The following is a 16078-nucleotide window of genomic DNA, read 5'->3' as shown; positions in this document are numbered from 1 at the left end:
TCCACTCCTGCAATTGACGTCCTAGTTTGAAGGGTTTTGACGTAATCCTCGAACTTGAGGTACTCTTGGACGACCTGCCTGTCCACACCCTTAGCCTTTTTCGTGATGGATTCTTCTGCCCGAATAGCATAGGTTTTGGCGCAAAGACCGACATCCTCGAGAGTCACATCACCGTTCTCCTCGTCTTTGAGTTTGCCAGGCACCATCTTGTTGCGAGCCGGGATGCCGTATCGGTTCGGCTGGGGATAGCCCGAGGTGTCGAAGAGGTTAACCAAAGATGGAACTGTGGCCATATCCTCGTACGCGTCGGCTGTGTGAACCTGGTATATTAAACTGTCCGTGTCTATGTAGAGAAGCGAGATGTTGTGGTCGTAGTGTGCACGTAATATGTCGTAGTACGTCTCGAACATGTGTAGCTTGCTCAGATCCAGAACCGTGGCTCCAACGTAGATGGGCTTGGTGAGCCTCACCTCACCTCGCTTCATGTGAATCAGAGCCAGCTGCTCATTGTAAATGGTCCTTGATTTGAATAACGGGTTTGCTACGAGCCTGCGACATTGTGCTTTGTTTGATATTAGCCTCACATCTACACGATTTCGCACATTCTCCATAGTTTTCCCGAACACCGCATTGTTCATTAACTTGAAGAAATCGCGATCGAAATCAGAAGTGGCGACTGTGCGATGTTTGGTGTTGAGCTCGATGTATGGCCTCAACCATGGAGAATGCTCGAACATCAAAACTCGATGTACTGTGCGGACGGTAACCCCCTGCTTCATCAACCACCGGAGGTTTTGGTAGTGTAGGACATAACGCTCTTTGGGCACAAAGTCCATGACGAGCTTTGCTTGGTTCGAGCCGGGCGGACATTTGAATTCCGGGACTGGCGGAAGATCGCAGAACAAATCCTGCACCTTCTCGGAGAACTCGAGGTCCACCTCGGCAAAAAATCCGCGTTCCGAATCGTCGAAACCTTCAACGTCAAATTTGGAGGGATCAGCCCACTCGAAGCCTCCAAATGGGAGTGGCTGCATCATGGAGTGTCCGTAGAGGTTGTTGACGTCCGTGTGCATGATGTAGCTGGACGGTTGCGAAGGGTCGTAACCGGTGGCCATGTGGTGATTGTTGGCGCGTGCGTATCGCTGCGACACCTGGACCATTCCACCCCGCACGGCACTTTCTACAAACAGCATCATGTCCACGTCCGAAAGAAGCTCAAGCCTGATTTTCGTAAGAAGAAGCATGGCCGACCAGGCCAGTCCGGGAAGACTGTAGAAGTATGCAGGGTCCAGCTTGTAGATGGTCTTCGCAGTTGCACGGAACGTCTGGAACACGTCGGCGAGGAGCGTCACATCAAGTTTGAGGTACGCATCGTGGTAGTCCCCGAGATTTTGGCAATCCAGCTCGCGCCACATGGACTGAGCATGGTTATAGTCATCCTCAGATATGTCCGAGCCTCGCAGCTTGCTATAGAAGTTTGCTCGAGGAGGTAGCGACGTCTCCGCGAACTTGGTAGGGTCTGTGACGTATTCGTAGGGGTAGACCCCCTTATGCCTGAAGAGACCGGCGTCCAAGTTCGGAAAATTCGCAGAGGTGATGAGTATTTGCTCGTCGCTAAGCTTCCCCGCGAGAGCATCGAGGCTTGCCGGGAGGAACCTCAGGGAGTCGAGGAAGCGAAGCTCGACGGTAGAGCGTGATCCCGGGATTCGAACCCACTTGCTCAAGCTAATGTAACGCTCCTCGTTCTGCGCCAGGACGTTGATTGGCATGTCGTCGTACCCCAAGTGAGGCACCAGATGGTGGAAGTCGTATCCCGAGCCATTGTGAAAAAACACAGGGATGAAGCGCGGGTCCCGGGCCATTAGGTTACAATCGTTGCACCAAGGACCAACGTACCTACTGTTAAAGTGATCGTGGTGTTGGACTTTACGGTTGTTGGCGGTGTACTCCTCGACACAGACAGGGCAAGCGATGGCCTCGTCGTGTCTACGTTGATCGTCGGGGGACAGTGGGAGCATAGGCTTGGGGGCCAACAGTACCTTCCCTATCTCGATGGCCTCGACAACCATCCTCTCGAGGAAGTGTTTGGCTGCGTCGGGACCGCGATACACGTAGGGCTCGGGGGCGATGTGCTGGTCTCGTCGCACCACAACGTATGCGAAACTGGATGCCTCGTGGAGTTGGTAAGGGGTGGTGGAGGAAACTTCGGGATCGGGATCGCAAGTGGACAGGGGTTTGAGGAAGGCCTCGAAATCCGCGATGATGATAGCGGGGTGCTCTACCATGGCACCGTGCATGTGGAAACGCTCCACGGTGTCAGGTTTGGGCAAGACTGCCACCCCCGGCTCGTTGGCATTGCAATAAAGTTTGTGGCGAGCGAGCTTCTCGACAGCGGTGTTGGAGCCTCTGATGCGCTGGTAATCCTGCTGTTCTCGATTATGAAATATAGACAAGCACCTGCGACACACCTCGACGTGGTGACTATCACTGCTCCGTTGGCTCGAAACAAGCCGAGAGAGGGAACGGATAAGGGCGTAGTGGTGATGGATCTCGTCCTTGATGAGCAGAAGATGAATTTCCTGCACACCATCGTCGTCTACGTCGCTCACCCGGATAGGGTACACCACATTTTTGTCAGTGAGGCCATAAACGTTGATGGCCAACCGCGGGTTGTGTGTACGAGCCTCGAACTTGCGAATGTCCGAAAGCGTCACCGGGTAGTCGATCCCAGCCATCGCATCTTCCAGCTCTGGCTCGTAGGGTAGGTAGTCGTTAACCCGGCGTGGTTGGTTTTTCCAGTGGACAGGGTGCAACGCTGCCAGCATCGACCAGAGAAAGCACTTGGCGTCACTGTTCTGAATGTTCAGGACGGCCTTCTTTGCCGCAATGGTAGGTGGTAAGGGGACGTAGCTGGAGGCGGAGAGAGGCACAAACTTGCAAAGTTTGACGCACAGTTCGTGAGGCCCCCCACACAGCGAACCCCCCGAGCCCTTAGCTTGATGTTCTTCTTGTTTAACCAGCAGCTCCTCGGCAAACTGGTTGTAGATGACCTCGAGGTTGTCGACATCCGCCAGATGCAGCGTCTTCGCCTTGGTGTTGTGGCAGAAGCTGTAAATTTCATCAGACGGCTTCTTGTACTGGCAACGTAGCGATGCGTAGAATTTGGTGGAGGAGTACGTAGCCAGTGCATTACAAAGAATGGAAATTATCTCTGCTCGCTTCTCCTCTAAAAAGCTACGAACGTCGCATAAGCCCTCCGAAGTGAGGACAAAATCCTCCAACAAACGCTCGAAAGCAGATTGGTTCGCTTTCATCGCAGGCTTGACGCGTTTCGTGGGTGGTGCATTGATGGAGGCTGCTTCTGCCTTCCTCTTGGTGGAGGTCGAAGGCTGAGCCCCAGATGTACTTTCGCTTAGACAAGTAAGCTTATGCTTCTTGGCATACGCAATTGTGATGCGTTTATTGCATCCGGAACACAGTTCGGTGGCAGCCAAATGCTTGCCTGGCACGCAGGTGCGACAATGTCTTGCAAAATGTTTGCTTGATATGGTTGTTTTGCACACAGGGCAACTTTTCATGGAGCGCATTTTTTTTTGGGGTATGTTTATTTATATGTGATCTGTTGGTGGTAGAGTGTTTACGAAAAAATGCCTTATGAGAAAAATTTTGTAAGCTAATTCTAATTAGTGTTAGTTTGAGGGTTTATTTATATATGGGTGGTGTTGTCTTCCTCAAATATGCGCTTTAATCAGCCCTATAAAAAAATATATAAGAAAAAATATGATTGTAGATAGAAAAAGCACAATAAATATTGTATGCATGTGTAATTCTATTTAGCTTATTTTTGCTAGACACGAATCTTCTTCAGATTTTATTGCCCATTAGTATATTTTTCTACCAATCTAGTAGAGGTGTGAAACTATGAAAATGTTCTTGTTTAAGCACTAATCATTATGTTTCCAATAGGACTCCTATGGGACGTAAAACCTTGTAACTTTGCTCTATGTATATACTAGTGCTTTTCCAACATATTCACAAAACCTTAGAACCTTCACAGACAAAAAAAATAAAGTTTCCCCCTGTGTACATGTATAATTCGAATCCCACTGTAGGTCCAGTTTCGCTTAACCTTACTGTGCATAAAACAGCAAATCCAACTTAGAGTATCAACACATTCAAAAAGATAAAGTTTCCCCCTGTGTACATGTATAATTTTAATCTCCAAGTTCGATACCCGGCAGATCCCACTGTAGGTCCAGTTTCGGTTAGCCTTACTGTGCATAAAACAACAAATCCAATTTAGAGTATCAACACATTCAAAAAGATAAAGTTTCCCCCTGTGTACATGTATAATTCTAAACTCCAAGTTCGATACCCGGCAGATCCCACTGTAGGTCCAGTTTCGGTTAACCTTACTGTGCATAAAACAACAAATCCAATTTAGAGTATCAACACATTCAAAAAGATAAAGTTTCCCCCTGTACACTTGTATAATTTTAAACTCCAAGTTCGATACCCGGCAGATCCCACTGTAGGTCCAGTTTCGCTTAACCTTACTGTGCATAAAACAACAAATCCAACTTAGAGTATCAACACATTCAAAAAGATAAAGTTTCCCCCCTGTGTACATGTATAATTTTAATCTCCAAGTTCGATACCCGGCAGATCCCACTGTAGGTCCAGTTTCGGTTAGCCTTACTGTGCATAAAACAACAAATCCAATTTAGAGTATCAACACATTCAAAAAGATAAAGTTTCCCCCTGTGTACATGTATAATTTTAAACTCCAAGTTCGATACCCGGCAGATCCCACTGTAGGTCCAGTTTCGGTTAACCTTACTGTGCATAAAACAACAAATCCAACTTAGAGTATCAACACATTCAAAAAAATAAAGTTTCCCCCCTGTGTACATGTATAATTTTAATCTCCAAGTTCGATACCCGGCAGATCCCACTGTAGGTCCAGTTTCGGTTAGCCTTACTGTGCATAAAACAACAAATCCAATTTAGAGTATCAACACATTCAAAAAGATAAAGTTTCCCCCTGTGTACATGTATAATTTTAATCTCCAAGTTCGATACCCGGCAGATCCCACTGTAGGTCCAGTTTCGCTTAACCTTACTGTGCATAAAACAACAAATCCAACTTAGAGTACACGCGTCAATACCATCCACCATGAGTAAACTAACATTATCATAATCATCGTCCCTCCCCTCCCTCCGATTATTACCTCGCTTTTATGTTATTCGCGATGAAGAATAGTTTTTTTTCAAGCGCACGTTATGTATGCTCATATTCTTTTTTGTTTATCGTAAATTTCGATGTTTAATCAAAATAACACTTTCTGTTCACTAACGCCACTCGTAATTATTATTATTAACACACACACACATGCAAAAGAAATAACAAAAAAACAAAACTTACCTACAAAAGGCTGTAAGCAATTTAACACTCACAAATAGTAGTATAATCGCGCACAGTCGCAAAAACTTCACTGTTCTGTCTAGAAGCTTCCACAGAAAACGAAAGTCATCTCCCCCCTCTCTCTTCTCTCCACCCGTCGTCGCATCCGGTTTCGGTGACAATATAAGCAAAAACTAGGTCGTGTCAGTATTGCCAACTCACTAGGCCTCTGAGTTTAGGGCAACCCGAATTGTGCTGCCAGAGCGTGTTGCGCGCGGACCAGGTTCGAGGGCACAAACTCAACTGGCATCTCTCGCATTACTATTTCAGCAAAGCGTTGCAGAACAAGCAATGTTTGTGTTTCCCACGGCAGCATCTCGAGTATTATCACAAGCTGGTCGGGGGTTACGTACAGCAGCTGGCCTCCCCCCTTTCAGCGTGAACTTGGGAGTGGCGCGAATTCCACGCCGCCGGAGCGGACGTTCCACCCGGTACGGAAGTTGATGTTTATCGCGGCGTCACGAATCCCACACCGGCGGCGTGGAAGCCAAACAGAACACGGCTAAATTAATGATGAATAGTATGCACGGGTAAATGTACAAATTGAAAAACACCCCCGAAGAGATTCGCCCCCACGTCAATCAATTTTACGTTCGAAGGCCGTACGGGAAAACCTTTACTTTTTTGGTTGGGCACCACGCACCCTGGCGGGGTTATAGGGGCCAGGTATCCTAAAAAACAACAATTATTATTTGTTTGTTTGCGTCACAATACGGAAATAATAAGAGGCACGCGCGTGCGTGTGTGTGGCACATCGTTCCATACGGAGCATACTCTGTTGCCATCCACCCATCTCTCTTTTACGGCAGTACATATTTGTTGCCGGCTCTCCTTGCCCAGTGTGTGTAGGTTGGCAAATATTGCTTTATGCAGTGTAAGGCAAGCCTCAAGCAAAGTTGCCAGCTCCTTGCTTTAGGTTAGGTTAGGCCGTGTCCGGATTGGCAAGCACTCCGTCCCGTTCTCTACCGTTGCTCTTGAGTGCCGTAGAAGTCGCGTCCAAGTCGTCCGAATCTACATGTCCCCTTGTAGTACGGTTGTCACTTTTCCCGCCAGGTGTCAGCCCGAACTTCACCAACCGCGCTCTGGGGCGCAGGCGCATCTCACGGAAGCAGAAGGCAGACGCCAAACAAACATGACAATAATTTCCACCTAGTTAAAATTATAAAACGCTATTTCATCATTTACAATTTTTCTACATTCAGTATTATTGATAAAATGTTAAAGTATAACTGAGTTTTACATCGTCTAATCAGTAAATGTTGTCTGGACAAAATAAAGGTTAGAATATGGTTGCCAAGCGTAGCGTCACAGCGAGTTCAAGCGTGTATCTGTCGTGCCTCTCTGTTTTTCCCTCAGACTCCACGTCTGCCGCGAATTCGGACAACGGAGGTTGGCTGGATCCCCCGATGGAACGGTGTTCTAGGTGACATCTGCTGCCGATTCGGACGCGGCCTAAGGCAAGCCTCAAGCAAGGTTGTCAGCTCCTTGCTTTAGGTTAGGTTAGACCAAGAAAAAAAAACCTTGGTGATTTTTTCGAGTAAGGTGTTGCCAACACTGCGAGAAAATGAGGCTTATGCCTTACAAGAGCAAACCATTAAGGAGCCTCAAGCAAGATTGCCAGCTCCTTGCTTTAGGTTAGGTTAGACCAAAAAAAACCTTGGTGATTTTTTTCGAGTGAGGAGTTGGCAACATTGCGATCCCCACCAAGCCCCATTTTCGAGTAAGGAGTTGGCAACACTGCGAGCCCCACAAACGGTGCTCTAGGTGACATCTGCTGCCGATTCGGACGCGGCACCTTGGTGTTTTTTTCGAGTAAGCAGTTGGCAACACTGCGAGCCCCACCGAGCCCCATTTTCGGATTGTGAACCGGTACACTTGTTCTACTGTCGTTCACGATGAAGTTTGGTGCTGATCATGTCCACGATGCCAACCTTCTCGTTGTAGAAATTACGATTGCCTGCATTCTCTTCGCCGGCTATCACCAACAATCAGTCCACGAGCTTCCTCACGTCGTCCACCCAAACGAATTCTTTGGGTAACGTGTTGTAGCGTTTGACGCCGCTTCCACTCTTCACCTCGTTCCAAATCGGTTTGATGAGATTCCTGTACTTCTCACAGCTGCTCGATTTCACCCTATTCTGCGAGGCGTCGTTGTTCTGGTACATGGCATCCGTCATGATCAGAATTTCCCTGTAACTTTGGTAATCTTCGTCGGTGAAATCTTTCGGCTGCTTTTTGGCAACGAGTTCCCACAGTCCCACCGTACCCGGATATCTGGTCCAACTATCCTTCTCGCCTAAATTAACGTTAATGTCGTTGCCTTCGAAGGTGACTTTCGATTTCCCAATCTTCCACACGACGCCTTCGTTGCTCTCCATGCTCGGATACAATCCGAACACTTCATCCTTGTCGAATTTCCCCCTGCTCGGGTAATCTCGTGCCAAAGGTCCCAACTCGATCTTATCCGAAGACGTGCTACCTATGGCTCGACGCCGTGCCGGTACGTTCTTCAGTTCGAACGGCGTCGAAGGAATGCTCGAAATGGGCGTGGGTACAGCGTAACTTTTAGCTGCGAGCGGTACGAGTTCGTTGATCAAATTTTTATTTTGTTCCGTGACACTTTTAATTTCTTTACCTAGACCGCTGATGGCGTCGATCACAGGTTGATCTTGACGTTTCTTCTCTTCGTAGGATCCGCGATTCTCGGATTTCCAACCTTTGAAGCGTTTCACGAGGTATTCCCGCAACTTGAGATTGTCCTCTTCTTGAAATTGACGTTTTGACATTTTTCTATATACTTTGAAACGTTTCTGAAACGTCGAATTCTCAGCCTATACGTTCGGTTCTCGTAGTTTTCTGCTGTCACCCGCTTGAGAATATCCACTTTTTCTAACACTCACTTTTTTTGTTGTAATGGTTATTTTATATATGCTTGTCAGACGTTTGAAAAAAAAGAACGTTTTTTCAAATTTTATTTTTTAGATTCTAACGACCTTTGATTTTTTTTGGATTTTTTTCTTCTTGTTGCAAATCTGAAATTGTCCTCTTGTTAGACTTTGAGACGTCTAGATAAACGTTTATTTTAATCCTATATTTTCCATGGTTTGCTTTTCGAGTCATGTCAATGGTCACGAATCCGAAATCGTCACTGTTCCAACAGTGGGAGCAGAATTTAGAAAATAGATTGTAATTTATGTCAGCCCCTACGTAATCATCGTGTGCGTGTTTTAAATTGGTGTGGTCTTGTCTAAACAAGCAAATGAAATTAGCATTATCGCGTAGCAGTTGTTTCGGAACCTTGGAAAAAGTTTGTGCCAGGTAGAAACAATCCAATCCTTTGTGACGTCCTCGAGTGAAAAAATTACGAATCTCGTTTTGATTTTCCAAGATCATGTCGTCGAACACCACAACGGAATTCTCGAGACAATCGTCCAGTGGAATGATTTCAGATGCGAAAGTTGCAATGCCCAGTCCCTCGTACAGTTTCATAAGTTGCTGGTATTTCGCTTGTTCGAGACTTTTCGAAAATATGTAGAGGTGTCTGTTTTCCCAGTCTAACCAATTGGGTGCGAGGATAAAATTATCAATGAGCAGTGTCGTCTTTCCGCACCCCGAAGGTCCTACGATCAGACATCGTATGCTGTCGGGGAGCAATTCGCCGTTTCTTTTCTTCGTTTGACTTTCCGAATCAGGTAAACGTTTCACGACATTCCACGTACTCATAGAATCACTTCGTTCGAATCGATCCAACTTGTTTCCGGAAGTCCCAGCCATTTCACCAAAAGTTTGTCACCTCTCTTACGCAAAACTTTTTCAATAAGATACGTGTCAGGGTATTTAGTTTTAGAGAGTTCCTCCTCGTAGAAGCGCCCCAATAAAATTTCACCGCCACTGTCCTTTATTATATACGTGTGACGGTTCCCGGGTAAAACTCGAACCACGGTAAAAAGTTCCGTGCTCCAGTTTCGTGTGAAACCCCTGTCGAACGTTCGCTTCAATTTACTGACCCTCACCTGGTCTCCAATTTTGTATTTAGCTTTTTTTGTCGTGGGTGTGTACTTTGGACAGTAAACGGTAGAAATTAATCGCTGCTCGTCGGACTTGGTAACGTCAGCTGGCTTCATGCCTATCGTTCTGTGCACCGTGTGATTATAGTCGTTAACGAGTTCCGGAAGAATGGTGACCCACTTGTAGCTTCCCTGAAGCGTAAAGCGTGACCACATGCGCGATTTCAGAGTCCGATTGAATCTTTCCACGATGCTGGCTTTGACGTCACTGAAGGTCGAGTAATGTTGAACGTCGTGTTTCCGAATAAACTTTTGGAATACGGCATTGTAGAATTCCTTCCCCTTGTCCGTGTGCAGAAATCGAGGTCGTCTGCTGCCGCTTTCGCGAAAAATTGTCTTGAATGCTTCCGTGACGCATGTTCCCGTTTTCGCCTTCAAAGGTAGAGCCCATGCGAATTTCGAAAATGTGTCTATGACTGTGAGGAGGTACTTGTTGCCCTTGTTCAATTTATGTACTTTTTTAACTTGCCGCTACTCATCTCAACGAGGTCATTTTCCCAGAGGTCATCGATGCCCTTGGTTACCACAGCTAAACGTTCGTAGTTGCGGCGTGCAGGTTTATGCAATTCTTGGACGATGGCTTGCCTAGACAATTTTTTTAGAGATTACGTTTGAAGAGAAGCACGAGCGTGATGGGATTCAAAGAGGGTGGTACCTCACCTGTGTTTTGAATGATCAGCTTATCGCCGGCACTCACGTCGAAAACGGTAAGATCTTCGTCTTCGTGTATTTCATATATGTTGCGCGTTTCGTTCCAACGTGCCAGAGGAATGTTTCCTGCTTTCTGGACACCACGATTCGATATTAAGGTCATGGTGGGAACGCTAGCTTTTCTGCCGTGAGACCAGTACGAAAATTTGTTTACCTCAATCGTGCCATCGAGGAGAAACTTGTAGTACGGATGATAAGGATGTAACATGTACAGTTTGTTACCTTCGACGAACGTGGAGATTCTCTGTTGATTGGGTACGCTGTTGATTTCGATGGCTTGCAACGTGAACAATTTGGTGAATTTAGTGTCGACGCCGAGCAGATTACTGTGAACGTGTCCGAGTTTATTTTCGATGGGCAGCAAATGCTCGACTATGGTATCCGTTTCGGCAGAAAATGACGGTTTGATTTTCACTTCCACGTTCAACTGCTTGTAGTTTTCGTTGAGTTCTTGCAACTTGGCACCGAAAGAGGCCAGCGTCGATTCCTGCGTGGATTCCAGCACTCCAACTTGATCTCTGATGTTGACGACAATGTTCTAAAGGTTCTCAACTTGATTCAATTTCGAGCTTTTCTCGGTAAGATCGTTCACGATGCTTCGCATCTCTGTAAACTGCGTGTGAAGGTCGGCGACGCTCTGCGAAGTGGGCAACGTCGACACCAGCGAATTAATTTCATCTCGAATCTGTTCCACGTTCGCCGTTTCCGTTTCCAGTCGTTTCAGCATTCGAGATATGTTCCTTTTCAAAGCGTGTAATTCTTTGGAGGTGGGGAGATTGGCAACCCTACTTTCGAGATCGCTCAACGAACTTTTGATGTCACTCGAATCGGATAGTGCCGTCACCGCCGTTTTCAATTTTTCCAAATCTTCGCTCGAAGGCACGTTCGTCCTTAACGATTCCAAGTCACCTTGTATGTTGTCCAGTACGTGATGAAAATGAGCAAGATTGGATTCGACGTTCAAATTTTCTAAATATTCGATCTTCTGCTGAACCGTGCTTAACGTGTCTTGAATGCTCGTCAACGTGCTTGCTTCAGCGTGAATATTTTTAATTTCTTCGTTGATCAACTCCAAGGACGCCTGAAGCGTAGCGATGGTGGTTTGAATGTGTTCGAAATCTCGATAAGCCTCCAATTGAATTTTTATGTTCGCGACGCTTTTACCGATGACCTGCAGTTCGTCTGACGATGGTAGGTTCTTCATGGTATCTTCCAAAGTCTGTAACTTGGATTTAATTTCTTCCAACGTGCTGGTGAATTCTTCTTGTAATTTGGAAACGACGACATGCAAGCGTTCCACATCAATATCGTTCACGACGGTTTGAAGTTCAGAAAAATTATTTTCTATTGCGGAAGTTCGTTCTTCGATTTTGAGTTTCAATTTTTCCAAATCTTCATTTTTCGATTGAAATTGCTGTAATTTGGCCAAATCATTTTGAAGCGAATCCACGCTCAACTGTATATTTTGAACGTTGTCGTAAGAAGGTACGTCGACATAATTTTTTATTAGCGTTTTCAGTTCGGAATCGATTTTCAGAATGGGGTCGAGACATTGCGTTTGGAGCGTAGCGATCTCCGACTCTAAACTTTTGTTTAAGGTCTCCTGCAAAGCGATCAAATCGCTCCTCAACTTTTTGACTCGAATATCCAACATGAGAATCTCTTCTGCGTGGTCTACACGCTTGGTGTTGCCGAAAATGTCGTTAGGCATTTTGGTTAACGGTTATTTATAATAGGATAGACGATTCGTAATTCTACGAAGAGAGGAATGAGTTTGTCGTAATCTCCTAGGAGTTCCACGTAAAGACAATCTCCTGCAGAGACATCGTACGCCATGTTAGAAAGTACCTTGTCGTGCTTCATTCGAAAAATGTTCTTGCCGGTAGAAATTTTAATATTTCGCCCTTCGTTCTCCGGATTCACGGTGATCCGAAGTTTCCCTTCGATCGGAATTTCGTAGAAATGTAAATTGTTGTTGAAGACGTAAAACATCTTGCCGATTTCATCATCCAATTTCGTCCAAATACTGTTGAGGTGAACGATCAGTAGACCGTTGAGTTTGGATAACACGGAAGGTAAGAGGTTATTGGAATTTGGTGGTGCAGTTTCCATGATGGTCTGCTTTCTGTATCCGAACAAGTTCATAGGCATGCTGGTTATTTATTTTTTGTACGTGCAAGATTTTTTGTCATTTTCAAATTTTTGGTTTGATGTTAGGTATACTTTTTTTTTCAAATTTTTTGGTTTGATGTTAGGTTTACTTTTTTTTTGTCATTTTCAATTTTTTTTAGTATGATGTTAGGTTCACTTTTTTATGGACATTTGTAACATTTTTTTCCATCTCTCAAACGGTTGTGTCCCCATGGGAGTGTGTGGATTCCACATTGGAGAACGCACCTCTTGTCGTCGTTGGGATCCAGGGCAATCTTCCTCACCTCGTTGGTGGTCAACACATGGTCGACGCTCTGGATGCGCTGTTCTGCTCTTAGAACCGACGACCTAGTCTTGAGGCAATCGACGAAGTCCTCGAATGTAAGATGCTCCCGAACCACCTGTCTGCCGACACCCTTGGCCTTCTTGGTAACGCTGCCCTCGGCTTTGATGGCATAGGCCTTGGCGCGAAGAACTGCAAACTCAAGAATCACGTCTCAATCCTTCTCATCTTTGAGTTTGCCAGGCACCTTCTTGTTGCGGGGCAGGATACCGTACTGGTTTGGCTGGGGATAGCCCGAGGTGTCGAAGAGGTTAACCAAAGTTGGAACTGTGGCTATATCCCTATATGCGTCGGCTGAGTGGACGTGGTACACCAAGCTGTCCGTGTCCGTGTAGAGAAGCGAGATATTGTGGTCGTAGTGTGGACGTAATATGTCGTAGTACGTCTCGAACATGTGAAGCTTGCTCAGATCCAGAACCGTGGCTCCAACGTAGATGGGCTTGGTGAGCCTCACCTCACCTTGCTTCATGTGAATCAGAGCCAGCTGCTCGTTGTAGATTGTTCGAGACTTGAACAATGGACTCGCGACAAGCTGACGACATCGCTCTTTCCTCGTCACCAATTTTATGTCCACGCGATTCCGCACATTCTCCATGGTCTTGCCAAACACCGCATTATTCATGAGCTTGAAGAAATCCTTATCAAGCTCGGACGTGGGTGCGGTGCGGTGTTTGGTGTTGACTTCAATATATGGACGCAACCACGGAGAATGCTCGAACTTGAGGATGCGGTGAACTGCGTGGACCGTGACCCCTCGCTGCATGAACCACCGGAGATTCTGGTAGTGCAGGACGTAATTCTTCTAGTTTTCGAAATCCATGACGAGCTTCGTCTGGTTGGAATCGGGTGGACACTTGAACTCGGGTGCAGGGGGAAGATCGCAGAACAAATCCTGCAGCTTCTCGGAGAACTCAAGGTCCACCTCGGCGAAGAACCCATGTTCCGAATCGTCGAAGCTTTCGATGTCGAAGTTGGAAGGATCAGCCCACTCGAAGCCTCTAAAGGGGAGTGGATGCATCATGGAGTGCCCGTACAAGTTATTCACGTCCGTGTGCATGATGTAGCTCGACGGTTGAGAGGAGTCGTAGCCAGTAGCCATGTGATGGTTGTTGGCGCGCGCGTGCCGTTGCGACACCTGGACCATGCCACCCCGGATGGCGCGTTCCACAAACAGCACCATGTCATAATCGGAAAGAAGCTCCAGCTCGATTTTCGTCACCAGAAACATGGCTGACCACGCCAGTCCGGGGAGACTATAGAAGTAGGCGGGGTCCAGTTGGTAGATCTTCATTGCGGTCGCACGGAACGTCTGGAACACGTCGGCGAGGAGCGTCACATCAAGTTTGAGGTAGGCGTCGTGGTAGTCCCCGAGAGTTCGACAACCCAGCTCGCGCCACATGGACTGGGCATGGTGATATTCTTCGTCGGTGATGTTCGAGCCTCGTAGCTGACTGTAAAACTTCACCTTGGGAGGTAGCGACGTCTCCGCAAACTTGGTAGGGTCTGTGACGTATTCGTAGGGGTATACCCCCTTACGCCTGAAGAGACCGACGTCCAAATTCAGAAAGTTTGCAGAGGTGATGAGCAAATGCTCGTCGCTAAGCTTCCCCGCGAGAGCATCGAGGCTTGCCGGGAGGAACCTCAGGGAGTCGAGGAAGCGAAGCTCGACGGTAGATCGTGATCCCGGGATCGACACTCGTTTGCTCACACTGATGTAACGCTCCTCGTTCTGGGCGAGAACGTTGATTCCCTCGTTGTCGTACCCAAGATGCTTGATCAGGTGGTGAAAGTCGTACCCCGAGCCGTTGTGGAAGAAGATCGGGATAAATCGCGGGTCCCGGGCCATGAGGTTGCATCCGTTGCACCAAGGACCAACATACCTACCGTTAAAGTGATCGTGGTGTTGGACTTTACGGTTGTTGGCGGTGTACTCCTTGACGCAGACAGGGCAAGCGATGGCCTCGTCGTGTCTACGTTGATCGTCGGGGGACAGTGGGAGCATAGATTTGGGGGCCAACAGTACCTTCCCTATCTCGATGGCCTCGACAACCATCCTCTCGAGGAAGTGTTTGGCTGCGTCGGGACCACGGTACACGTAGGGCTCGGGGGCGATGTGTTGGTCTCGTCGCACCAAAACATATGCGAAACTGGATGCCTCGTGAAGTTGGTAAGGGGTGGTGGAGGAAACTTCGGGATCGGGATCGCAAGTGGACAGGGGTTTGAGGAAGGCCTCGAAATCCGCGATGATGATAGCGGGGTGTTCTACCATGGCACCGTGCATGTGGAAACGCTCCACGGTGCCAGGTTTGGGCAAGACTGCCACAGCTGGCTCGTTGTTACTGCAGTACATCTTGTGGCTAGCAAGCTTCATGGCAGCGACGTTGGAGCCTCGAACATGTTGGTAATTGTGTTGATCCCGTCCGTCGAACATTGACAAGCACCTGCGACACACCTCGACGTGGTGACTATCACTGCTCCGTTGGCTCGAAACAAGCCGAGAGAGGGAACGGATAAGGGTGTAATGGTGATGGGTCTCGTCCTTGATGAGCAGAAGGTGAATTTCCTGCGCACCATCGTCGTCTACATCGCTCACCCGGATAGGGTACACCACATTTTTGTTCTCAGTGAGACCGTAAACGTTGATGGCCAACCGAGGGTTGTGTGTACGGGCCTCGAACTTGCGAATGTCCGGGACCTCCACCGGGTAGTCGATCCCAGCCATCGCATCTTCCAGCTCTGGCTCGTAGGGTAGGTAGTGGGTAACGCGTTTTGGATTATTTTTTGGCTCAACTGGGTGCAACGCTGCAAGCACCGACCAGAGAAAGCACTTGGCGTCACTGTTTTAAATATTCAGGACGGCCTTCTTTGCCGCAATCGTAGGTGGTAAAGGGACGTAGCTGGAGGCGGAGAGGGGCACAAACTTGCAAAGTTTGACGCACAGTTCGTGAGGCTCGCCACACAGCGAACCCCCCGAGCCCTTAGCTTCATGTTCTTCTTGCTTGGTCACCAGCTCCTCCGCAAACTTGTTGTAGATGACCTCTAGGTTTTCCACATCCGCCAGATGCAACGTCTTCGCCTTGGTGTTGTGGCAGAAGCTGTAAATTTCATCAGACGGCTTCTTGTACTGGCAACGTAGCGATGCGTAGAATTTGGTGGAGTGCGTTGCAAGCGCATCGTTGAGGATAGAAATAATTTTGGCTTGCACGTTCTCCAAAAAACTACGCACGTCACATGAGCCCTCCGAAGTGAGGACAAATTCCTCTAACAACCGCTCGAAGGCAGACTGGTTCGCTTTCGCCATAGGCTTGACACGTTTGGCGGATGGTGGCGAGTCGGCTTCCG

The sequence above is a fragment of the Lepisma saccharinum genome, chromosome 2 (genome assembly GCF_977018435.1).
Source record: "Lepisma saccharinum chromosome 2, izLepSacc3.1, whole genome shotgun sequence".
Lineage (NCBI taxonomy): Eukaryota > Metazoa > Arthropoda > Insecta > Zygentoma > Lepismatidae > Lepisma > Lepisma saccharinum.
This window is presented reverse-complemented; position numbering follows the sequence as displayed.